Consider the following 27054-nt stretch of genomic DNA (forward strand, 5'->3'; position numbering starts at 1 on the left):
AAAATCGCCTTTCGAACACACAACGGCCACTACAAATTTTTACTTTCTTCAACAAAAGGTAAAATATCTTAGACATATCATATCAGAGGAAGGTGTGACAGTGGACCCCTTCAAAATTGAAGCAATGCAAAACTGGCCTACCCCGAGGAACATAAAATTGCTAAATGGCTTTTTGGGTTTAATAGGCTACTACCGTAAGTTTGTGAAAAACTATGGAAAGATCAGTGCACCACTTACTTCCTTACTGGAAAAAGATGTCTTCCAATGGTCGGACAGAGCCTCCACTGCCTTTGACAAACTTAAGGCAGCCATAACGACGACGCCGGTACTAGTGCTACCATATTTCAACCGACCCTTCATCTTTAAGGCCGATGCATCTGGAGACAGAATGGGAGACGTTCTCATGCAAGATGGTCGACCACTCACATACATTAGCAAGACATTGTCTCCCCCCTATCAAAACATGTTAACGTATGATAAGGAGATGCTCGCCATTATGCACGCAGTAACGAGGTGGAGATCGTACTTGATCAGGCGAAACTTTCAAATCAAGACCGACCATAAAAGCCTAAAATATCTCTTAGAGCAGAAGATATCTTCCCCCGAGCAGCAAAAATGGGTAACAAAACTTCTTGGATTTGATTATGAAATAACTTACAAAAGGTGGAAAGAGAATGTTGTTGCAGATGTGCTTTCGCAACAACTTGAGCAAGCTGAATTTTCGGTCGTTTTACTTCCAACTAGCGACTTCCTTGAGGATATTAAGATGGAATGGTAGGAAGATTCGGAGACCAGTAAGATAAAAAAAAAAATTAGAGGAAGCACCAAGCTCCGTGGCTAATTACAATCGGGAAAAAAAAATTAGAGGAAGCACCAAGCTCCGTGGCTAATTACAATCGGGACTCAAAAGAATTATGCTATAAGGGACGCATTGTGCTTGTGATAAATTCTACTTGCATCTTCAAGAGCATATTTTGGACAAGGTTATTCCATATGCAGGATACTAAATTGAAATGGAGTATGATATATCACCCACAAACCAACAGCCAGACGGAAGTTTTAAATAGGTGCTTGGAGACAGCCCAAAGCCACCCACCAAATATGACTACCCAAAGAGAACTCCAGACCCAGCCAAGTGCTATTATTGATCGACGGATCGTGACTTGACGACGACGACCCACTAATGAAGTGCTAATACAGTGGGCAAACCTACCAATAGAATATACTACTTGGGAGAACTATGATGACTTGAAGATCAAATTCTCAGAATTCACAAATCATCAGCCTCGAGGACAAGGCTGATTTGAAGAGGCAGGACTCTAGCTTGGAGAGTCCTAATTGAGAGGGACATTCATGTAAAACTGTTAGGACTCTAGCTAGGAGAGTCCTAATTGAGAGGGACATTCTATTAGGACTCTAGCTAGGAGAGTCCTAATAGAGAGGGGCATTCATGTAGGAGGTGTTTTCTTAGAGAAGAATTAGGAGTTGTAAGGGAATAGGAGTCTTGATTAGGAGTCCTATTAGGAGTTGGTTAGAAGTAAGAGTCTTAAGTAGGAGTCCTATTAGGAGTTAGGGTTTAGAAGCCCTATAAATAGCCATATTTTCCTTCTCTTTTCTTAGGCAATAGATGAATCTTTTCTGCAGCCTTTGAGCAGCAACTTAGAGGGAGAAACCCCTATAGAGTTCCAAGGAGGCTGATCCCCTAAAGAGATCAACCCCAAGTTTAGAATCTGCAAGGGTTCTAACAATAGGAAAAGCATAATGTTAGGACTCTAGCTAGGAGAGTCCTAATTGAGAGGGACATTTTGTTAGGACTCTATTAGGACTCTAGCTAGGAGAGTCCTAATTGAGAGGGACATTCTGTTAGGACTCTAGCTAGGAGAGTCCTAATTGAGCAGGACATTCATGTTGGAGTTATGACTACACATGCTGTAGACTATAACTCTTAACTGTGGCCAACTAATAAAATTTAAAGTCCAGATATGCCAAGATTTCCTGTGGGTATAGCTTTTGACATCATGCCCAAGATCTTTAGCTAATAGCAAAATTGAATTTGATAAAAATATCTTTTTCTCTCTGTGTAAGGTGCTCCATTTTGAGATCGTTTTCCATACAAGATCTTGAGTCTCTAATAATCTCTGTCAAAAGCTGAACATTTTTTGTGTGTTGACACTCAAAGATTCTGCTACATCTTTCCTTATACATCCACCAAATAGCACATCTGAATATAACCATTGTCAATTATGTAAGAGGCCCTTTTCTTGAAAAACATTGCATGAGGTCAGCTAATTCTTGATGCAAGTTTGATTGCGGCATTCAATTGAGTTTGAATCGCTGGAGAATCTCATTCCATATCCATTTAGTATAGTCACAAGCAAAATAGAGATGGTCAACAGTTTTTCTTGTTGCATGTAAAGGGAGCATCGGTTAACATGATGGATACCTCTTCTTTTCATATTGTCTATTGTAGGTAGTTTATTCAGAAGGGCCCGCCATGCACATAAGGAATGTCTTTGTGATCCCGGTCGATCCCATGTCCAATTGCTTGGGAGCCACTTGTTATTTCTTTGCCTAATTTGATTCCATACGGATGTGGCACTAAATTTACCATTGTCATGAAGCCAAATAAGTACATCTGAAGTGTTGTTCCTGATTGGAATAGCTGTGATAGTCGGCCAAAGTGATAACATTTCAGGAGAAATAGGAGTTGGGAGACACGGGGTACCATTAGCAATGAACTCGAAAACCTTCCAATCTTTGGGAGCCCCAAGGTCTTTTCGTATTCTGTCACCATATTATTGAAATATAATTTTCTCATTCACCCAACGATAGTACCACATATTAGTATTAGTTCTAGTAGAGATTGCATAAGAAATGAGTTTGATTAGCCAATTCCTTGCCTTTAAAATTCCTTTCCAAGCTGTAGAGTGGTATGTTCTTGTTGAAATTTCCCAAATCGATTCCTTTGAAAGATACCTAGCAGAAATCCATTGTGACCATAATGAACATTTGTTTGACAAAAGGTCCCACAATTGCTTTACTAAACATGCTTTATTCCAATCTCTAGTATTTCTCAAGTTCAGCCCCCCTTCTTCTTTTGGTTTGCAGATGCTGTCCCAATTAACCATATGTGTTGTCTTATCATTTGTGCCATTCCAAATGAAGTTTATGAATAATCATTCAATATCTTGGAGAAGTCCAATAGGCAGATGAAATGCATTAGACCAATATATAGAGTAAGAGTACAACACCGAACGGATGAGTTCAAGTCGTCTTGCTTTTGAAAGAAGCCTATTTTTCTAGGAGGAAATTCTATTCTTTATTTTTTGCAAGATAGGCTGACAGTGGCTTTTGTGAATGCCAGTGGATATAAGTGAGAGACCAAGATATGTAACTGGCAGATTTCCTTCACTAACCCCTAGGGTATGTGCAATAACATTTTTTTCCTCAATGCAAGGGCTCGTGTAGACTTTACTTTTCGCATGATTTAACTGAAGGCCAAAAACTATACTAAAATCATTCAGAATAGTAGCCAAGTTTCTTACTGAAGTTAAATCATTCTTAAGAAAGATAAGAAGATCATCTGCAAATATTATATGTGATATATGAATAGGGCCAGCATGGGGTACCTTAATACGGCCATCAGAGACCGCATATTCCAACATATAGCTAAGTCCTTCAATTGCAATTGTAAAGAGATATGGAGAGAGTGGATCGCCTTGTCGGATGTCATTCTTACTCCCAAAAAAACCAATAGGTGAGCCGTTGAAGAGTATTGAAAACTTTGGAGTTTCTAAGCAACATTGAATCCAATTAAACCATTGCTAAGGGAAGTTCATACCGTGGAGCATCTTTTAGATAAAGTTCCTATTAACTGAGTCAAAGGCTTTTCGTAGATCAGCTTTAAAACAGATTTTTGTCCCTTTTGCTTTTGAGTGCAGATCCTTGACCAAGTTATTAGAAAGTAGAATATTATGATGGATACTTCTCCCTTTGATGAAAGTAGCATGATTTAGACTAATTATCTTGTGTATTACCTTTTGCAATATATCTGCTAATAGTTTATAGATGATATTGTAAATAAAGTTGCATAAAGATATGGGTCGATAGTTCTCTAGTGAATCAGCCCCTACATTCTTGGAAATTAAAGAAATAAAAGTGCAATTCATCTCTCTAAGAATATGACCTAAAGAGAAAAAATGTTGGCAAGTTTTAATCACATCATTACCAATAATAGACCATGTAATTTGGTAAAATTCAGTAGGAAATCCGTCTGGACCAGGGATTTTGTGCTTTGATGACTTAAAGACAACTCTTTCTATTTCGTCATCTGTAATTGGGGCATTGAGGATAGAAATGGCACTCGAATCAAGCTTTCTAGTTGGCTCCACCTGAATATTATTAGGTTGCCTAGCTTGGTTGAGTAAGGAATAAAAAAATTGCTCAGTGTATGCTTTAACCTCATCTAAATTCTCAATAAGATTGTTATCTTTGTCTCTGCATTTCCTGATGTGGTTAATGGCTCTTCGAGTAGAAATGGAAGCATAAAAAAACTTAGTATTGAAATCCCCAAAGTAAGCCAATACTGTCGAGACTTCTGTTTTGCAAAACTTTTCTCCTGCTTTAAGGCTTGCATGAAGATATTTCTAGCTTCTGTCTCTTTTTTGATAAGATTCTCATCATGGGTCTGAAGTTGCAGCTCATGTTGCATTGCTATTAGTTCCTTACTATAAAATTGAACTCGGGTGGTAATATTGCCAAAGGTATTTGTATTCCACTCCTTCAGTGCTGGAGAGGATATGGTGGAGGAGCAGATTGAGGGGTAACGGTAGGGAGTCTTGCCATCGTATCCACCCTCCCGCCACCGTCTCCAGCCCTAGGGGCCGTCACTACCATGTTTGATCCCTCTTCTGGTCGCCGCTACAGAATCGTCACCATAGGGAAAAGCCACCGCCGTAGTATATCAGATCACCGCTACAGTACCGTCGCCCTAGGGAGATCTGGTCATCGCTACAGTGTCATCGCCCTTGGGGAGAAGCCGATGCTACAAGAGATCCGATCACCACTACAGTAAGGGAGATCAGATCACTGCTACAATACCATCGCCCGTGGGAGAAAGCCAACGCTGCAGGAGTCAGATCGCCCTAGGGAGATCTCGTCCCCGCTATAGTACCGTCGCCCTAGATCTAGTCACTACTACAGTGTCGTTGCCGCTGCTACAGTGTCGTCGCCGTCGCTACAGTACCGTCGCCCTAGATCTGGTCGCTGCTATAGTGTCGTCGCGGCTACCGGAATGCTCAATAGTCTTCGCCACCATCGGTGCTACTGCCATTAGAGAAGACTCGCTTTGTTGCTGAGGCGCTTGACGTGGTCGATAGACCTTTGTGATCGGTTTTGGAGTTTGCTGACAAGCTCCATTTGCATGACCAAAAGATAAGCAATGCTGACATCGTTGTGGCTTCCAGGAATATGAGACATATACCTTCCGAGTGTTCCCGTCAAGATCACGATAGAAAACCTCATTAGAAAGATCTTCATCGGAAGAAACCAGTACACATGCTCGTGCAAAAGCTAATCTCGTTTGAGCTGTTGTTGCTTTATCGATGTAGAGTGGCTGTCCCAGAGTGCTGCATAACTTTGCAATAAAACATCGACTCCAAAGATATAGAGGAAGACCTTGAAAGGATACACATAATGGAATAGACTATGGGCTATCTAACTCCAAACGGACATCAGGAGTTGAGCGTCGTAGAATCATTGGATGGCCGTGAATAGTCCAGAATCCTTCAAGGACCCATTGCAAATCTTCTTCAGAGTATAGCTTGCAAACAAAGAATCCGTTCTCCAGCATATGAAGATCAAATGACCATGTTCCCCATCGAGTTTTGATAAATGAGGATAGTGGGAAAGAAGATGTTTTGAGACCTACCACATAGCCAACAATCGCCATAGACCATGTCTTAATAAGCTCTGCTGAATCATCAGTCTCTTATCAGCCTGAACTTCTGGAGTAAAGAATTCCAAGCTTAGATCCAGACTTCCAACCGGAGCTTTGAAGAGGCTAGTCCAAGGCCGAGGGTCACTGGAAATAAGAGCAGACTGCCACAATCTCGAGCGCGACCTACTTCGATGCTGCTTCGTCCAAGGAGTTTCTCTCTGGAGAGGATATGGTGGAGGGGCAACTTGAGGGGTAACGGTAGGGAGACTTGCCATCGTATCAACCCTCCCAACACCGTCGCCAGCCCTAGGGGCCGTCGTTGCTATGTTTGATCCCTCTTATGGGCACCGTTACAGAATCCTCACCATAGGGAAAAGCCACCACCGTAGTATATTAGATCGCCGCTATAGTAACGTCGCTGCTACAGTATCGTCGCCCTTGGGGAGAAGCCGACACTGCAGGAGATCCGATCACCACTACAGTAAGAGAGATCATATCGCTGCTACGGTACCGTCGCCCGTGGGAGAAAGCCAACGCAGCAGGAGTCAGATCGCCCTAGGGAGATCTCGTCGCCGCTACAATACCGTCGCATTAGATCTGGTCGTTGCTATAGTGTCATCGCCGCCGCTATAGTCCTGTCACCCTTGGGAAACAGCCGACGCTGTAAGAAATCAGATCACCGCTATAGTACCATCGCCCTAGGGAGATCTGATCACTGCCACAGTGTCATCGCCCGTCGCTCGTTGTAGAAAGGCGATGCTGTAGGAGTCAGATCGCCCTAGGGAGATCTGGTCGTCGCTATAGTGTCAACGCCGCTACAGTGTGTTTCCCTAGAAGGAACAATTGTTTTGCAAAAGATAATTTTTTAGGACCTTTGCCTCCAAAGATAATTTTTGAGGACTAAATGCGTATACAACAACAATATGAGGAGCTTGAGTCTTCATTAAACAAAACTTTGGGGAGGGAAAAAGAAAGAGAGAAAAAAGAAAATGGTGAGTTTTTTTTTTTTGTAAGTAAAAGTAAATTGATTGTTGTAAAGTTTCTACAAATAGTTTTATCTATACAAGTCATAGACAAAGCCAAGTAACTCATTGAGAGCACATGCGGTAGTTATGACTACGCATGCTGTAGACTATAACTCCTAACTATAGCCAACAAATAAATTGCATGTCCAAATATATCAAGACTATCTGTGGGTATAGTATTTAACATCATTCCCAAGATCTTTAGTTAATAGCAAAATTAAATTTGATAAAAATATCTTTTTCTCTTTGGGTAATGTGTTCCAATTTGAGATCGTGGTCCATACAGGATCTTAAGTCTCAAATAAAGTCAAGAGCTGAGCATTGTTTGTGTGTTGACTTTCAAATATTCTGCTATATCTCTCCTTCCACATCCACCAAATAGCGCATCTGAAAGTAACATTTGCCAGTTGTGTGAGCGGCCCTTTTCTTGTGAAACATTACATGAGGTCGCCTAGTTCTCGATGTAAGTTTTGTTGCGGTAGTCTATTCAGTTCAAATCGCTGGAGAATCTCGTTCCATATCCATTTAGTATAGTTACAAGTAAAATAGAGGTGGTCAACAGTTTCTTCTTGTTGCATACAAAGGGAGCATCGGTTAGCATGGTAGATACCTCTTCTCTTCATATTTTTTTTTGGTAAGTAAAAGTAAATTGATTGTTGTATTGTTTCTATAAATAACTTTATCTATACAAGTCATAGACAAAGCCAATTAACTCATTGAGTGCACATGCGGTAGTTATGACTATACATGCTATAGACTATAACTCTTAACTATAGCCAACAAGTAAAATGCATGTCCAGATATGTCAAGACTATCTGTGTGTATAGTATTTAACATCATTCCCAAGATCTTTAGTTAAGAGTAAAATTAAATTTGATAAAAATATCTTTTTCTCTTCGAGTAATATGCTCCAATTTGAGATCGTGCTCCAAACAGGATCTTGAGTCTCTAATAATCTCTGTCAAGAGCTGAGCATTATTTTTGTGTTGACATTTAAATATTCTGTAAATCTCTCCTTCCACATCCACCAAATAGCGCATCTGAAAGTAACCTTTGCTAGTTGTGTGAGAGACCCTTTTCTTGAGAAATATTGCATGAGGTCGCCTAGTTCTTGATGTAAGTTTGGTTGCGGTAGTCTATTGAGTTCAAATCGCTGGAAAATCTCCTTCCATATCTTGGAGATGTCCAACAGGCAGAAGAAATACATTAGACCAATATAAGGAATAAGAGTACAACACCGAATGGATGAGTTCAAGTCATCTTGCTTTTGATATAAGCCTATTTTTTTAGGAAGAAATTCTACTCTTTATTTTTTGAAAGATAGACTGATAGTGGGTTTTGTAAATGCCAGTCGATATGAGTGGGAGACCCAGATAAGGAACTGGCAAGCTTCCCTCACTAACCCCTAGAGTGTGTGCAATAAGGTCATTTTCCTTAATGCAAGGACCTATATATACTTTACTTTTCACATGATTTAACTGAAGGCTAGAAACCATACCAAAGTCGTTCAGAAGAGATGCCAGGTTCCTTACTGAAGTTGGATCATTTTGGAGAAAGATAAGTAAATCATCTGCAAAAGTTATGCGTGATATATGAATAGAACCAGCATTGGGTACCTTAATGCTACCATTCGAGACTACATTTTCCAACATACAACTAAGTCCTTCCATCGCAATAGTAAATAGATACGGAGAGAGTGGATCACCTCGTCAGATGCTATTCGTGCTCCCAAAAAAACCAATAGGTGAGTCAATAAAGAGTATCGAAAACTTTGGGGTTTCCAAGGAACTTTGAATCCAATTAACCCATTGTTGTGGGAAGTTCATATCGAGGAGCATCTTATAGATAAATTTTCTATTAACTGAATGAAAAACTTTTCGTAAATCAGTTTTAAAATAGATTTTTATCCCTCTTGTTTTAGAGTGCAGATCTTTGACCAAGTCATTAGCTAGCATAATGTTATGATGTATACTTCTTTCTTTGATGAAAGCAGCTTGATTTGGACTAATGATCTTATGTATTACCTTTTGCATTCTATCTGCCAACACTTTGGAGATGATCTTGAAATAAAGTTGCATAATTATATGGGTCGATAGTTCTCTAGTGAATCAGCCCCTGCATTCTAAAGAATTAGAGAGATAAAAGTATAATTCATCTCTCTAAGAATACGACCTGAAGAGAAAAAATGTTGGCAAGTCTTAATCACATCATTTCTAATAATAGACCATGCAGTATAATAAAATTCAGTTGAAAATCCATCTGGATCAGGGCTTTTGTGCTTCAGTGACTTAAAGACAACTCTTACAATTTCTTCATCTGTAATTGGGGCATTGAAGATTGAAATGACATCCGAATCAAGTTTTCTAGTTGGCTCCACATGAATGTTACTAGGTTGCTCAGCTTGATTGTGTAAGTAATAAAAAAATTGCTCAGTGTGTGCTTTAACCTCATCTAAATTCTCAATAAGATTATCATCTTTGTCTCTACATTTCCTGATATGGTTAACGGCCCTTCGAGTAGCAATGGAAGCATAGAAAAATTTAGTATTGGAATATCCCAGTGTAAGCCAATACTATCGAGATTTCTGCTTTGCAAAACTTTCCTCCTGTTTTAAGGCTTGTATGAAGTTATTTCTGGCTTTTGTTTCTTTGTAGATAATATTCTCATTATGGGGCTGAAGTTGCAGCTCATGTTACAATGACATTAGTTCCTTTTTACAGAATTAAATTCTGGTGGTAATATTGCCAAAGATATTTGTATTCCACTCCTTAAGTGTTGCTTTACAAGCTTTGACCTTTCGACATAAGATGTAAGAGGGGGATCCATGCACATTAACATTCCAAGCTAATCTGATGACATCAAGGAACTGAGGATGAGTACTACAAATGTTAAAGAATCTAAACGATTTCTTATCTCTTGGTGTCGCTTTGTCTGTGTGTATGTACATTAAAGAATGATCAGAAAATAATGGAGCATCATACTCAAGACGTGAATCTGGGTAAACTTTTAACCATTCCTAATTAATCAAACACCTATCAAGTCGAGCCATTATTTTTCTGTTAGTAGCACCTTGATTACTCCAAGAGAGCCAATTACCCACAGATTTCATATCAATCAATGCAGCAGTATCTATGCAATCATTATAACTTTGAAGCTGGCTTTCTGAAAGCTGTCTACCCCCCACTTTTTCATTTGGGTAACGAACAGTATTAAAATCTTCAAGAACAATCCAAGGTATATTGTAACAGCCATTTGCAATATTAGTCAGGTCAGACTAAAGAGTATTTTTTTTCTTGCATACTGCTTGAAGTATATATAACAGTGAAATTGAATTGAGAGGTATACTGTTTGAGAATTTTTCTTGCCTACTCATTTCCAGTAACCTTTTTCCTTGGACTAGCCTCTTCAAGGCTCCGGTTGGAAGTCCATATCTAAGCTATAAATTCTTTACTCTAGAAGTTCAGGCTGATAAGAAGATTGCTATATACGAGACTGCTGATTCAGCAGAGTTGATTGAGATATGGTCTATGGCGATTGTTAGCTATGTGGTAGGTCTCAAAACATCTTATTTCCCACTATCCTCATTTATCAAAACTCGATGGGGAATATCATCAATTGATCTTCATATGTTGGAGAACAGATTCTTTGTTTGCAAGCTATACTCTGAAGAAGATTTGCAACGGGTCCACGAAGGATTCTGGATTATTCGCGGCCATCCAATGATTCTACGACGCTGGTCTCCTGATGTCCGTTTGGAGTTAGATAGCCTACAGTCTATTCCATTATGGGTATCCTTTCAAGGTCTTCCTCTACATCTTTGGAGTCGACGATTTATCGTAAAGTTATACAGCACTCTGGGACAGCCACTCTATATCGACAAAGAAACAGCAGCTCAGACGAGATTAGCATTTGCACGAGCATGTGTACTGGTTTCTTCCGACGAAGATCTTCCTAATGACGTTTTCTATCGTGATCTTGATGGGAACACTCGAAAGGTACATGTCTCATATTTCTGGAAGCCACAACGATGTCAGCATTGCTTATCTTTTGCTCATGCAAATGGAGCTTGTCAGCAAACTGCAAAACCGATCACAAAGGTCTATCGACCAAGTCAAGTGCCTCAGCAATAAAGCGAGTCTTTTCTAATGGCAGTAGCACCAATGGTGGCGAAGACTATTGAGTATTCTGACTCGCAAGGACAACACCGCGGACAGAAGGACGAATCCAAAACTTTACCTCTTCCTATAATGTCTGAGCCTTCCATAACAGAAGTTTCCCATGGTACTAGTGGACAGGAGAAGCATAAGTCAGGAACTTCATCTCTTCCAATATCTTCGGATCCGTCCACAATAGCTCAACGAACTCAGGCCCAAACAAATCTCGCCAGCAAGGATATTCTTCCTCAACAAACTCTTTTTTTTTTTATAAGTCTTCCTCAACAAACTCAGGCTGCAACAAACATCGCCAACAGGGATATTCTGTCTCAATAAACTCATGCCCCAACAAACCTCTCTAGCCATGCTGCTCCAACAAGTACTAACCAGGATATTGTTCTACAACAATCTTAATATGCTTCAACAAACCCTACCAATCAAGACCATGTGATTCAAGGTATTTTAAAGTTTAAACATCTACAAGCTGTAGATGAAGTGGATAAATATAGGAATAAAGCCATAAACTATAAGGATATTGTGCGGGAGGAAAATATAAAACCAAAAGATAAGATAAAGGATGGTACAATACATCTAAAGTCGTAGGATGAATACCTTACCAACTTTTTCATTTGTTTATTACTGATGAAGATAACATGCTGGAATGTTTGTGGACTTAATAAGACTGAGAAATGTCGGGAGCTTAACAGAATAATCAAGTCTACCACAAGTGATAATGTTATTCTAGTGGAAACGAAAATTAAACAATCGAGCGTTCAAGCTCAAAAGAATTTAATATGGCCGGACGCAGAACTGTTTACCAATTACTCAAACGAAACTTTTGGGCGAATATGGGTCTTTTGGCTTCCTAACTCTATTAATGCTTGGTTTATTTCTGCTACTAATCAATTCATCCATCTTAAGGTAGAGGACAAAAAGAATGGCTGTCTATTCAATTTCATTGGTATATATGCTTCAAATAATATGCAAGAAAGAAATACACTGTAGTCTGATCTAACTAACATTGTAAATGGTTGTCTTAATGTACCTTGGATTGTTCTTGGTGACTTTAATATTGTTCGGTATACAAATGAAAAAGTGGGGGGTAGACAGCTTTCAGAAAGTCAGCTTCAGAGTTTTAATGATTACATAGATACTGCTGCATTGACTGATATGAAATCTGTGGGTAATTGGCTCTCCTCGAGTAATCAAGGTGCTGCTAATAGAAAAATAATAGCTCGACTCGATAGATGTCGGTTTAATCAAGAATGATTAAAAGTTTACCCTGATTCAATTCTTGAGTATGATGCTCCATTGTTTTCTGATCATTCATTAATGTACATACACGCACATAAAGCAACACTAAATGGCAAGAAACCGTTTAGATTCTTAAACATGTGGAGTACTCATCCTCCGTTCCTTAATGTTATCAGATCAGCTTGGAATGTTAATGTGCATGGATCCCCCCCTTACATCTTATGTCAAAACCTCAAAGCCTGCAAAGCATCACATAAGGAGTGGAATACAAATACCTTTGGCAGGTACATGTCTTATATTCCTGGAAGCCACAACGATGTCAGTATTGCTTATCTTTTGGTCATGCAAATGGAGCTTGTTAGCAAACTCCAAAACCGATCACAAAGGTCTATCGACTACGCCAAGCGCTTCAGCAACAAAGCGAGTCTTCTCAAATGGCAGTAACACCGATGGTGGCGAAGACTATTGAGCATTTCGACTTGCAAGGACAGCACCACGGACAGAAGGACAAATCCAAAACTTTACCTCTTCCTATAATGTCTGAGCCTTCCACAATAGAAGTTTCCCATGATACTAGTGGATAGGAGAAGCACATGTTAGGAACTTCGTCTCTTCCAATATCTTCGGATCCGTCCACAATAGCTCAATGAACTCAGGCCCAAACAAATCTCGCTAGCAAGAATATTCTTCCTCAACAAACTCAGGTCGCGATAAACATCATCAACAAGGATATTTTGTCTCAACAAACTCATGCCCCAACAAACCTCTCTAGCCAGGCTGCTCCAACAAGTACTAACCTGAATATTGTGCCGCAACAATCTTATCATGCTTCAATAAACCCTGCCAATCAAGACCACATGATTCAAGGTATTTTAAAGTTTAAACATCTGCAAGCGGTAGATGAAGTGGATAAATATAGGAATAAAGCCATAAAAGGTAAGGATATTGTACGGGAGGAAAATACAAAACCAAAAGATAAGAAAAAGGATGGTACAGCCCATCCAAAGTCGTAGGATGAATACCTTACCACCTTTTTCATTTGTTTATTACTGATGAAGATAACATGCTATAGTAAATGGATATGGAAAGAGATTCTCCAGCGATTCGAACTCGATAGAATGCTGCAACCAAACTTGAATCAAGAATTAGCTGACCTCATACAATGTTTTTCAAGAAAAGGGCCTCTTACACAATTGACAAAGGTTATATTCATATGCACTATTTGGTGGATGTGGAAGGAAAGATGTAGCAGAATCTTTGAGTGTCAACACACAAACAATGCTCAGCTCTTGACAGAGATTATTAGAGACTCAAGATCATGTATGGAGAACGATCTCAAAATGGAGCACCTCACACAGAGAGAAAAAGATATTTTTATCAAATTTAATTTTACTATTTGCTAAAGATCTTGGGCATGATGTCAAAAGCTATACCCACAAGAAATCTTGGCATATCTAGATATTAAATTTTATTTGTTGGCCACAGTTAAGAGTTATAGACTACAGCATGTGTAGTCATAACTACCGCATGAGTACTCTACGAGTTACCTAGCTTCGTCTATAACTTGTATAGACAAAGCTATTTGTTGAAACTTTACACAAAATCAATTTACTTTTACTTATAAAAAAAATGAAGATAACATGCTGGAATGTTCGTGGACTTAATATGCCTGATAAATGTTGGGAGCTCAACAGAATAATCAAGTCTGCCGCATGTGATATTGTTATTCTAGTGGAAACGAAAATTAAACAATCGCGCATTCAAGCTCAAAAGAATTTACCAATAACTCAACTCAAACTTTTGGCAGAATATGGGTTTTATGGCATCCTAATCTATTAATGCTTGGTTTATTTCTACTACTAATCAATTCATCCATCTTAAGGTAGAGGACAAAAAGAATGGCTGTCAATTCAATTTCATTGGTATATATGCTTTAAATAGTATGCAAGAAAGAAATACACTGTGGTCTAATCTAACTAACATTGCAGATGGCTGTCTTAATATACCTTGGATTGTTCTTGGTGACTTTAATACTGTTCGGTACACAAATGAAAAAGCGGGGGGCAGACAACTTTCAGAAAGTCAGCTTCAGAGTTTTAATGATTACATAGATAATGCTACATTTACTGATATGAAATCTGTGGGTAATTGGCACTCTTGGAGTAATCAAGGTGCTGCTAATAGAAAAATAATGGCTCGACTCGATAGATGTCTGATTAATCAAGAATGATTAATAGTTTACCCTGATTCACTTCTTGAGTATGATGCTCCATTATTTTTTGATCATTCATTAATGTACATACACGCACATAAAGCAACACCAAATGGCAAGAAACCGTTTAGATTCTTAAACATGTGGAGTACTCATCCTTAGTTCCTTGATGTTATCAGATTAGCTTGGAATGTTAATGTGCATGGATCCCCCCCTTACATCTTATGTCAAAAACTCAAAGCCTGTAAAGCAGCACTTAAGGAGTGGAATACAAATACCTTTGGCAATATTACCACCCGAGTTCAATTTTGCAGAAAGGAACTAATAGTAATGCAACATGAGCTGCAACTTTAGTCCATGATGAGAATATTATTGACAAAGAGATAGAAGCTAGAAATAACTTCATGCAAGTCTTAAGGCAGGAGGAAAGTTTTGCAAAACATAAGTCTCGACAGCATTGGCTTACTTTAGGGGATTCGAATACTAAGTTTTTTTATGCTTCTATTGCTACTCGAAGAGTCGTTAACCGCATCACGGAATGCAGAGACAAAGATAACAATCTTATTGAGAATTTAGATGAGCTTAAAGCATACACTGAGCAATTTTTTTATTCTTTACTCAACCAAGAGGGGCAAACTAATAATATTCAAGTGGAGCCAACTAGAAAGCTTGATTCGAATACCATTTCTATCCTCAATGCCCCAATTACAGATGACGAAATAGTAAGAGTTGTCTTTAAGTCACTGAAGCATAAAAGCCCGGGTCTAGACGGATTTCCTGCTGAATTTTACCAAATTACATGGCCTATTATTAGTAATGATGTGATTAAAGCTTGCCATCACATTTTCTCTTCAGGGCATATTCTTAGAGAGATGAATTGCACTTTTATTTCTTTAATTCCCAAGAATGCAGGGGCTGATTCACTAGAGAACTATCGACCCATATCTTTATGTAACTTTATTTACAAGATCTTCTCTAAACTGTTAGCAGATATATTGTAAAAGGTAATACACAAGATAATTAGTCCAAATAAGGTTGCTTTCATAAAAGGGAGAAGCATACATCATAATATTCTGTTTGCTAATGACTTGGTCAAGGATCCGCACTCAAAAGCAAAAGGGACAAAAATCTGTTTTAAAGCTGATCTAGGAAAAGCCTTTGACGCAGTTAATAGGAACTTTATCTATAAGATGCTCTACGGTATGAACTTCCCTCAGGAATGGGTAAATTGCATTTAATGTTGCTTAGAAACTCCAAAGTTTTCAATACTCTTCAACGGTCCACCTATTGGTTTTTTTGGGAGCAAGAATGGCATCCGACAAGCCGATCCACTCTCTCCATATCTCTTTACTATTGCAATGAAAGGACTTAGCTATATGTTGGAATATGCAGTCTCTGATGGCAGTATTAAGGTACCCCATGATGGCCCTATTCAAATATCACATATAATCTTTGCAGATGATCTTCTTATCTTTCTTCAGAATGATTTAACTTCAGTAAGAAACCTGGCTACTATTCTGAATAATTTTGGTATAGTATCTGACCTTCAATTAAATCATGCGAAAAGTAAAGTCTACATGAGCCCTTGTATTGAGGACAAAGATGTTATTGCACATACCCTAGGGGTTAGTGAGGGAAATCTGCATGTTACATATCTTGGTCTTCCACTTATAACCATTGGCATTCACAAAACCCACTGTCAGCCTATCCTGCAAAAAATAAAGAATATAATTTCCTCTTGGAAAAATTGGCTTCTTTCAAAAGCAGGACGACTTGAACTCATCCGTTCGGTGTTGTACTCTTACTCTATATATTGGTCTAATGCATTTCTTCTGCCTATTGAACTTCTCCAAGATATTGAACGGTTATTAATAAACTTCTTCTGGAATGACACAAATGATAAGACAATGCATATGGTAAATTGGGACAGCATCTGCAAACCGAAAGATGAATGGGGGCTGAACTTGAGAAATACTAGAGATTGGAATAAAGCATGTTTGGTAAAGCAATTGTGGGACCTTTTGCAAAACAAATGTCCCTTATGGTCACAATGGGTTTCTGCTAGGTATCTTTCAAAGGAATCAATTTGAAAAATTTCAACAAAAACATACCACTCTGCAGCTTGGAAAGGAATTTTAAAGGTAAGGAATTAGCTAATCAAACACATTTCTTACGTAATCTCTACTGGAACTAATACTAATATGTGGTACGATCCTTGGATGAATGGGGAAAGTATATTTCAATTCTATGGTGACAGAATATGAAAAGACCTTGGGGCTCCCAAAGATTGGAAGGTTTCCGAGTTACTTGCTAATGGTACCTGGTGTCTCCCTACTCCTATTTCTCCTGAAATGTTATCACTTTGGCCGACTATTACAGTTATTCTAATCAGAAAAAACCCTTCGGTTGTACTTATTTGGCTTCATGACAATGGCAAATTTAGTGCCACATCTGCGTGGAATCAAATTAGGTAAAGAAATAACAAGTGGCTCCCAAGTAGTTGGACATGGGATCGATCGAGATCACATAGACATTCCTTATGTACATGACAGGCCCTTCTGAATAAACTACCTACAATAGACAATATGAAAAGAAGAGGTATCGATCATGTTAACCGATGCTCCCTTTGCATGCAACAAGAAGAAACTATTGACCATCTCTACTTTGCTTGTGACTATACTAAATTGATATGGAAGAAGATTCTCCAGCGATTCGAACTCAATAGATTGCCGCAACCAAACTTGCATCAAGAATTAGGTGACCTCATGCAATGTTATTCAAGAAAATGACCTCTTACACAATTGACAAAGGTTATATTCAGATACACTATTTGGTGGATGTGGAAGGAAAGATGTAGTAGAATCTTTGAGTGTCAATACACAAACAATGCTTAGCTCTTGACAGAGATTATTAGAGACTCAAGATCATGTATGGAGAATGATATCAAAATGGAGCACCTTACACAAAGAGAAAAATATATTTTTATCAAATTCAATTTTGCTATTAGCTAAAGATCTTGGGAATGATGTTAAAAGCTATACCCACAGGAAATCTTGGCATATATGGACTTTAAATTTTTTTTGTTTGCCATAGTTAAGAGTTATAGTCTACAGCATGTGTAGTCATAACTACTGCATGAGTACTCTACAAGTTACCTAGCTTCGTCTATAACTTATATAGATAAAGCTATTTGTAGAAACTTTACACAAAATCAATTTACTTTTACTTATAAAAAAAAAAAAAGTGGGGGGTAGACAGCTTTCAGAAAGTCAGCTTCAGAGTTTTAATGATTACATAGATACTGGTGCATTGAATGATATAAAATCAGTGGGTAATTAGTTCTCTTGGAGTAGTTAAGGTGCTACTAACAGAAAAATAATGGCTCAACGCGATAGATGTCTGATTAATCAAGAATGGTTAATAGTTTACCCTAATTCACTTCTTGAGTATGAAGCTCCATTGCTTTCTGATCATTCTTTAATGTACATACACGTAGAAACAGCAACACCAAAAGGCAAGAAACCATTTTGATTCTTTAACATGTGGAGTACTCATCCTCAGTTCTTTGATGTTATCAAATCAGCTTGGAATGTTAATGTGCATGGATTCCCCCCTTACATCTTATACCAAAAACTCAAAGCCTGCAAAGCAACACTTAAGGAGTGGAATAAAAATACCTTTGGCAATATTACCACCCGAGTTCAATTTTGCAGAAAGGAACTAATAGCAATGCAATATGAGCTGCAACTTCAGCCCCATAATGAGAATCTTATCGAAAAAGAGATAGAAGCTAGAAATAACTTCATGCAAGCCTTAAAGCAGGAGGAAAGTTTTGCAAAACATAAGTCTCGACAGCATTGGCTTACTTTCGGGGATTCCAATACTAAGTTTTTTTATGCTTCCATTGCTACACGAAGAGCCGTTAACCGCATCAAGAAATACAGAGACAAAGATAACCATCTTATTGAGAATTTAGATAAGGTTAAAGCATACACTGAGTAATTTTTTTATTCCTTACTCAACCAAGCGGGGCAACCTAATAATATTCATGTGGAGCCAACTAGAAAGCTTGATTCGAGTGCCATTTTTATCCTTAATGCCCCAATTACAGATGACGAAATAGTAAGAGTTGTCTTTAAGTCACAAAAGCACAAAAGCCCTAGTTCAGACGGATTTCGTACTGAATTTTACCAAATTACATGGTCTATTATTGGTAATGATGTGATTAAAGCTTGCCAACATTTTTTCTCTTCAGGTCATATTCTTATAGAGATGACTTGTACTTTTATTTCTTTAATTCTCAAGAATGCAAAAGCTGATTCACTAGATAACTATCGACCCATATCTTTATGTAACTTTATTTACAAGATAATCTCCAAACTGTTAGCAGATCGATTGCAAAAGGCAATACACAAGATAATTAGTCCAAATCAGGCTGCTTTCATCAAAGGGAGAAGTATACATCATAATATTCTGCTTGCTAATGACTTGGTCAAGGATCTGCACTCAAAAGCAAAAGAGACAAAAATCTGTTTTAAAGCTTATCTACGAAAACCCTTTGACTCAGTTAATAGGAACTTTATCGATAAGATGCTCCACGGTATGAACTTCCCTCAGCAATGGGTTAATTGGATTCAATGTTGCTTAGAAACTCCAAAGTTTTCAATACTCTTCAACGACTCACCTATTGATTTTTTTGGGAGTAAGAATGGCATCCGACAAGGTGATCCTCTTGCTCTATATCTCTTTACTATTGCAATGGAAGGACTTAGCTATATGTTGGAATATGCGGTCTCTGATGGCATTATTAATGTACCCCATGCTGGACCAATTCATATATCACATTTAATCATTGCAGGTGATCTTCTTATCTTTCTTCAGAATGATTTAACTTCAGTAAGAAACTTGGCTACTATTCTGAATAATTTTGGTATAGTTTTTGGCCTTCAGTTAAAGCATGCGAAAAGTAAAGTCTACATGAGCCTTTGCATTGAGGACAAAAATGTTATTGCACATACCCTAGGGGTTAGTGAGGGAAATCTACCAGTTATATATCTCATTCTTCCACTCATATCCACTGGCATTCACAAAACCCACTGTCAGCCTATCCTGCAAAAAATAAAGAATAGAATTTCCTCTTGGAAAAATTGGCTTCTTTCAAAAGCAGGACGACTTGAACTCATCCGTTCGGTGTTGTACTCTTACTCTATATATTGGTCTAATGCATTTCTTCTGCCTATTAGATTTCTCAAAGATATTGAACGGTTATTAATAAACTTTATCTGGAATGGCACAAATGATAAGATAATGCATATGGTAAATTGGGACAGCATCTGCAAACCGAAAGATGAAGGGGGGCTGAACTTGAGAAATACTAGAGATTGGAATAAAGCATGTTTGGTAAAGCAATTGTGGGACCTTTTGCAAAACAAATGTTCCTTATGGTCACAATGGGTTTCTGCTAGGTATCTTTTAAAGGAATCGATTTCGAAAATTTCAACAAGAACATACCACTCTTTTTTTTTTTTGGTAAGTAAAAGTAAATTGATTATGTGTAAAGTTTCTACAAATAACTTTATCTATACAAATCATAGACAAAGCCAAGTAACTCATAGAGTGCGAATGCGATAGTTATGACTACACATGCTGTAGACTATAACTCCTAATTATAGTCAACATAGAAAATGTTTAACCAGTTATATTAAAACTACATGTGGGTACATTATTTGGCATCATTCCCAAGATCTTTAGCTAATAGCAAAATTAAATTTGTAAAAATATCTTTTTCTCTTCGGGTAAAGTGCTCGGTTTTGAGACCATGCTCAATACAGGATCTTGAGTCTCTAATAATCTATTTCAAGAGCTGAGCATTATTTGTGTGTTGATATTCAAAGATTCTGTTACATCTCTCCTTCCACATCCACCAAATTGCGCATCTGAAAGTAACCTTTGCCAGTTATGTGAGAGACCCTTTTCTTGAGAAACATTGCATGAGGTTGCCTAGTTCTTGGTGCAAGTTTGGTTGCGGCTGTCTATTGAGTTCAAATCGCTGGAGAATCTCCTTCCATATCCATTTTGTATAATCACAAGCAAAATAGAGGTGGTCAATAGTTTATTCTTGTTGAATACAAAGGGAGCATCAGTTAACATGATAGATACCTCTTCTTTTCATATTGTCTATTGTAGGTAGTTTATTGAGAAGGGCCTGCCATGTACATAAGGAATGTCTTTGTGATCCCGGTCGATCCCATGTCCAACTGCTTGGGACCCACTTGTTATTTATTTGCCTAATTTGATTTCATACGGATGTGGCACTAAATTTGCCATTGTCATAAGGCCAAATAAGTATATCTGAAGAGTTGTTCCTGATTGGGATAGCTATGATAGTCGGCCAAAGTGATAACATTTCGAGAGAAATAGGATTAGAGAGACACCAGGTACCGTTAGCAATGAACTCGGAAACCTTCCAATCTTTGGGAGCCCCAAGATCTTTTCGTATTCTGTCGCCATATAATTGAAATATACTCTTCCCATTCACCCAAGGATCGTACCACATATTAGTACTAGTTCCAGAAGAGATTGCATAAGAAATGTGTTTGATTAGTCAATTCCTTGACTTTAAAATTCCTTTTCCAGATTGATTCCTTTGAAAGATACCTAGCAGAAACCCATTGTGACCATAAGGAACATTTGTTTTGCAAAAGATCCCACAATTGCTGTACTAGGCATGCTTAATTCCAATCTCTGGTATTTCTCAAGTTTAGCCCCCCTTCATCTTTTGGTTTACAAATGCTATCTCAATTTACCATATTCATTGTCTTATCATTTGTGTCATTCCAGAAGAAGTTCATTAATAACCGTTCAATATCTTGGAGAAGTCCAGCAGGCAGAAGAAATGCATGACACCAATATATAGAGTAGGAGTGCAATACCGAACGGATGAGTTCGAGTCGTCCTGCTATTGATAGAAGCCTATTTTTTCAAGAAGAAATTCTATTCTTTATTTTTTTTAGGATAGGCTGACAGTGGGTTTTGTGAATGCCTGTGAATATGAGCGGGAGACCCAAATAAGGAACTGGCAGGCTTCCCTCACTAACCCCCAAAGTTTGTGCAATAAAGACCTTATCCTCAACGTAAGGGCTCATATATACTTTACTTTTCGCATGATTTAACTGAAGTCCAGAAACCATACCAAAGTCATTCATAATAGTAGCCAGGTTCTTTACTGAAGTTGGATCATTTTGGAGAAAGATAAGTAAATCGTCTGCAAATGTTATATGTGATATATGAATAGAACCAGCAATGGGTACCTTAATGCTGCCATTTAAGACTGCGTGTTCCAACATACAGCTAAGTCCTTCCATCGCAATAGTAAAGAGATACAGAGAGAGTGGATCACCTTGTCGGATGCCATTCGTGCTCCCAAAAAAACCAATAGGTGAGCCATTAAAGAGTATCAAAAACTTTGAAGTTTCCAAGCAAGATTGAATCCAATTAACCCATTGCTGTAGGAAGTTCATATCGAGGAGCATCTTATAGATAAATTTACTATTAACTGAATCAAAGGCTTTCCGTAAATCAACTTTAAAACATATTTTTGTCCCTCTTGCTTTTGAGTGCAAATCTTTGACCAAGTCATTAGCAAGCAAAATGTTATGATGTATACTTCTCCCTTTGATGAAAGCAACTTGATTTGGGCTAATGATATTGTGTATTACCTTTTACAATCTATTTACCAATACTTTGGAGATGATCTTGTAAATAAAGTTGCATAATGATATGGGTCGATAGTCCTCTAGTGAATCATCCCCTGCATTCTTCGGAATTAAAAAAATAAAAGTGCAATTCATCTCTCTAAGAATATGACATGAAGAGAAAAAATGTTGGCAAGCCTTGATCACATCATTTCCAATAATAGACCAAGCAGTTTGGTAAAATTCAGTTGGAAATCCATCTAGACCTGGGTTTTTGTGCTTTGATGACTTAAAGACAACACATACAATTTTGTCATCTATAATTGGGGCATTGAGAATTGAAATAGCTTCCAAATCAAGTTTTCTAGTCGGCTCCACATGAATGTTATTAGGTTTCCTAGCTTGATTGAGTAAGGAATAAAAAAATTACTCTGTTTGTGCTTTAACCTCATCTAAATTCTCAATAAGATTATCATCTTTGTCTCTGCATTTGCTGATACGGTTAACAGCCCTTCGAGTAGCAATTGAAGCATTGAAAAATGTAGTATTGGAATCCCCTAGTGTAAGCCAATGCTGTCGAGACTTCTACTTTGCAAAACTTTCCTCCTGTTTTAAGGCTTGCATGAAGTTATTTCTTGCTTCTGTCTCTTTGTCGATAATATTCTCATCATTTGGCTGAAGTTGCAGCTCATGTTGCAATGACATTAGTTCCTTTCTGCAAAATTGAACTCTGGTGGTAATATTGCCAAAGGTATTTGTATTCCACTCCTTTAGTGCTGCTTTACAAGTTTTGAGCTTTTGACATAAGATGTAAGGGGGGGATCCATACACATTAACATTCCAAGCAGATATGATAACATCAAGAAATTGAGGATGAGTACTCCACATGTTAAAGAATCTAAACGGTTTCTTGCCTCTTGGTGTCACTTTGTCTGCGTGTATATACATTAAAGAATGGTCCTTATGCAATCTCTACTGGAAAGGAATTGGCAAGGAATTGGCTAACCAAACACATTTCTTATGCAATCTCTACTGGAACTAATACTAATATGTGGTACGATCCTTGGATGAACGGGAAAAGTATATTTCAATTATATGGTGACAGAATACGAAAAGACCTTGGGGCTCCCAAAGATTGGAAGGTTTCCGAGTTCATTGCTAATGCTACCTGGTGTCTCCCTACTCCTATTTCTCTTGAAATGTTATCACTTTGGCAGACTATCATAGATATTCCAATCAGGAACAACCCTTCAGATGTACTTATTTGGCTTCATGACAATGGTAAATTTAGTGCCACATCTGCATGGAATCAAATTAGGCAAAGAAATAACAAGTGGCACCCAAGCAGTTGGACATGGGATCGACTGGGATCACAGAGACATTCCTTATGTACATGGCAGGCCCTTCTGAATAAACTATCTACAATAAACAATATGAAAAGAAGAGGTATCCATCATGTTAACCGTCGCTCCCTTTGCATGCAATAAGAAGAAATGTTAACCATCTCTATTTTGCTTGTGACTATACTAAATGTATATGGAAGGAGATTCTCCAGCGATTCGAACTCAATAGAATGCCGCAACCAAACTTGCATCAAGAATTAGCTGACCTCATGCAATGTTTTTCAAGAAAATGGCCTCTTATACAATTGACAAAGGTTATATTTAGATATGCTATTTGGTGGATGTGGAAGGAAATATATAGCAGAATCTTTGAGTGTCAACACACAAACAATGCTCAGCTCTTGACAGAGATTATTAGAGACTCAAGATCATGTATGGAGAATGATCTCAAAATGGAGCACCTTACACAGAGAGAAAAAGATATTTTTATAAAATTCAATTTTGCTATTAGCTAAAGATCTTGGGCATGATGTCAAAAGCTATACCCATAGGAAATCTTGGCATATCTGGACTTTAAATTTATTAGTTGGCCACAGTTAAGAGTTATAGTCTACAACATGTGTAGTCATAACTACCGCATGAGTACTCTACGAGTTACCTAGCTTCGTCTATAACTTGTATAGACAAAGCTATTTGTAGAAACTTTACACAAAATCAATTTACTTTTACTTATAAAAAAAAAAAATGTTAGAAGAGTTTGAAGATGTTATACCGGAAGAGATTCCATATAGCCTTCCACCCTTGAGAGATATCCAGCATCACATTGATCTTATTCCGGGGGCTGTTTTACCTAATAAGGCAGCATATATAATGAGTCCCAAGGAGCATGAAGAACTTCAAAGGCAAGTTGATGAATTGATTAAAAAAGGGTTAATCCGGGAGAGCATGAGTCCTTGTGCGGTTCCTGCCTTGTTAGTGCCTAAGAAGGTTGGTTCTTGGAGAATGTGCGTAGACAGTCGCACTATAAAAAATATCACAGTGGACTATCGCTTTCCTATTCATAGGTTAGATGATTTACTTGATCAATTGTGTGGTGCTTGTATTTTCTTAAAAATTGATTTGAAGAGTGGCTATCACCAAATAAGAATGAGGCCCGGAGATGAGTGGAAAACATCATTTAAAACTAGAGAAGGTTTATATGAATGGTTGGTTATGCCATTTGGGCTATTTAATGCTCCTAGCACCTTCATGAGATCTATGAATCACATACTTAAGCCATGCATTGGAATATTTGTTGTAGTTTATTTTGATGATATATTGGTATACAACAAGAGTGAAGAGGAGCATATGAATCATATGAAAGAGATCTTTCTTATTTTGAGGTATCAAAAACTTTATGCTAGTCTAAAGAAGTGTGATTTCTTTACTACTAGTATGGTGTTTCTAGGGTATGTTGTTTCAAAATATGGAATCATGATGGATCAAAGTAAGGTAGAGGCTATTCTTTGTTGGCCAACACCTGCTTCATTGCATGATGTGCGGAGTTTTCATGGCTTAACTTCATTTTACAGAAGATTTATCAAGGGTTTCAGCTCTATTGTCGCTCCAGTCACCGAATGTCTGAAATATGATAAATTCAAATGAACTAGTGAAGCTAATGATGCTTTTGAGCTTTTAAAAAGAAAAGTGATTGAAGCTCCTATATTAGTTCTACCAAATTTTGATAATGTGTTTGAAGTTGAATGTGATGAATCTAATGTGAGAATTGGTGCTGTTTTGAGCCAAGATGGAAAGCCCATTGCATTTTTTAGTGAAAAGCTGAATGATACGAGAAAGAAATACTCTACTTATGATAAGGAGTTTTGTGTAATTTATCGAGCTTTCTCTCATTGGAATCAATACCTTCTTACCAAGCTATTTGTTCTATATTCTGATCATGAGTCATTAAAGTTCATTAATCACCAGCACAAGCTAAACAAGAGGCATGCAGCTTGGGTGGAGTTTTTACAATCTTACAACTTTACAATCAAGCACAAATCTGGTGTTCAAAATGTAGTTGCTGACGCATTGAGCAGAAAGCATTCTTTATTATCAACAATGGAAGTCAAAGTGGTTGGATTTGAAACATTCAAAGATCTATATGAGAACGATGTTGATTTCGGCTCGATATGGCAGAATTGTAAATCAGTAATTCTAGCTGAAGCTTATGGTGGTGTTTTGGGAGGACATTTCGGTAGGGATAAGACTCTAGCTCTTGTTCAATCAAATTTCTATTGGCCTAAAATGTTTATAGATGTGGATAGACATGTGAAGCAATGCCGATTGTGTCATTTGGCAAAAACAAGAAGTCAAAATTCTGGTTTGTATACTCCATTGTCAGTGTTAAATGCTCCATGGGAGGATGTGAGTCTTGATTTCGTTTTGGGATTGCCAAGAACTCAAAGGAACAAGGATTCTATCATAGTTGTTGTTGACATATTTTCAAAGATGTCTCACTTTGTTCCATGCAATAATTCAAATGTGCCATCTCATATTGTTGATTTATATTTTAAGGAGATTGTTAGATTGCATGGTATTCTAAGAACTATGGTGTACGATAGAGATTCAAAATTTGATAGTCATTTTTTGAGAACTCTTTGGAGGAAACTAGGTACTTCTTTGAATTTCAACAGCTCGTATCATCCATAAACCGATGGGCAAACTGAGGTAACAAACAGAAGCTTGGAAAATTTGCTTAGAAGCTATTTTGGTAAGAATATTAAGCAGTGGGATGTCATTCTTCCACAAATTGAGTTTGCCTATAATCGTTCTATGCATCATAGTATTGGTAAGAGTCCTTTTGAGGTAGTTTATGGTACTAATCCTACTGGTCCTTTGGACTTAATCTCTCATTCTATAACAAAGCAATTTAGTGAAGATGCTGATGAAAGAGCTAAGCAGAAAAGGAAGCTGCATGAGAGTGTGAAAGCAACTATTGAGAAACAAAATGAGAGGTACATGAAAGTTGCTAACAAACACAGAAAACATGTGGAATTTAATATAGATGATTTGGTCTGGATTCATTTAAGGAAGGAGAGGTTTCCGCTGGGCATATTTGGAAAACTGAAACCAAAGACTGATGGTCCATTTAAGGTGCTTAAGAAAATTGGCAAAAATGCTTATGAGATTGTGCTACTTAAAGATTACGGAGTATCCCCAACATTTAAAGTGGCTGATTTATGTCCTTTTTATAATCATGATGATGAAACAAATACGGACTTGAGGACAAGTCTTTTTCAACTAGGGGAGATTGACACGGGAGTGTCTAATTTGCTACAATCTGTTCATATAGACAATGCTGATAATATAATATTTTTCTTCGACCAATAATATTGCCACATAATCTTCCAGCCTACTCAGATAAGACAGCTCATCAGCATATTCCTTGCATAACG

Source organism: Musa acuminata, chromosome BXJ3-4, assembly GCF_036884655.1.
Source record: "Musa acuminata AAA Group cultivar baxijiao chromosome BXJ3-4, Cavendish_Baxijiao_AAA, whole genome shotgun sequence".
In the NCBI taxonomy this organism is placed as follows: domain Eukaryota; kingdom Viridiplantae; phylum Streptophyta; class Magnoliopsida; order Zingiberales; family Musaceae; genus Musa; species Musa acuminata.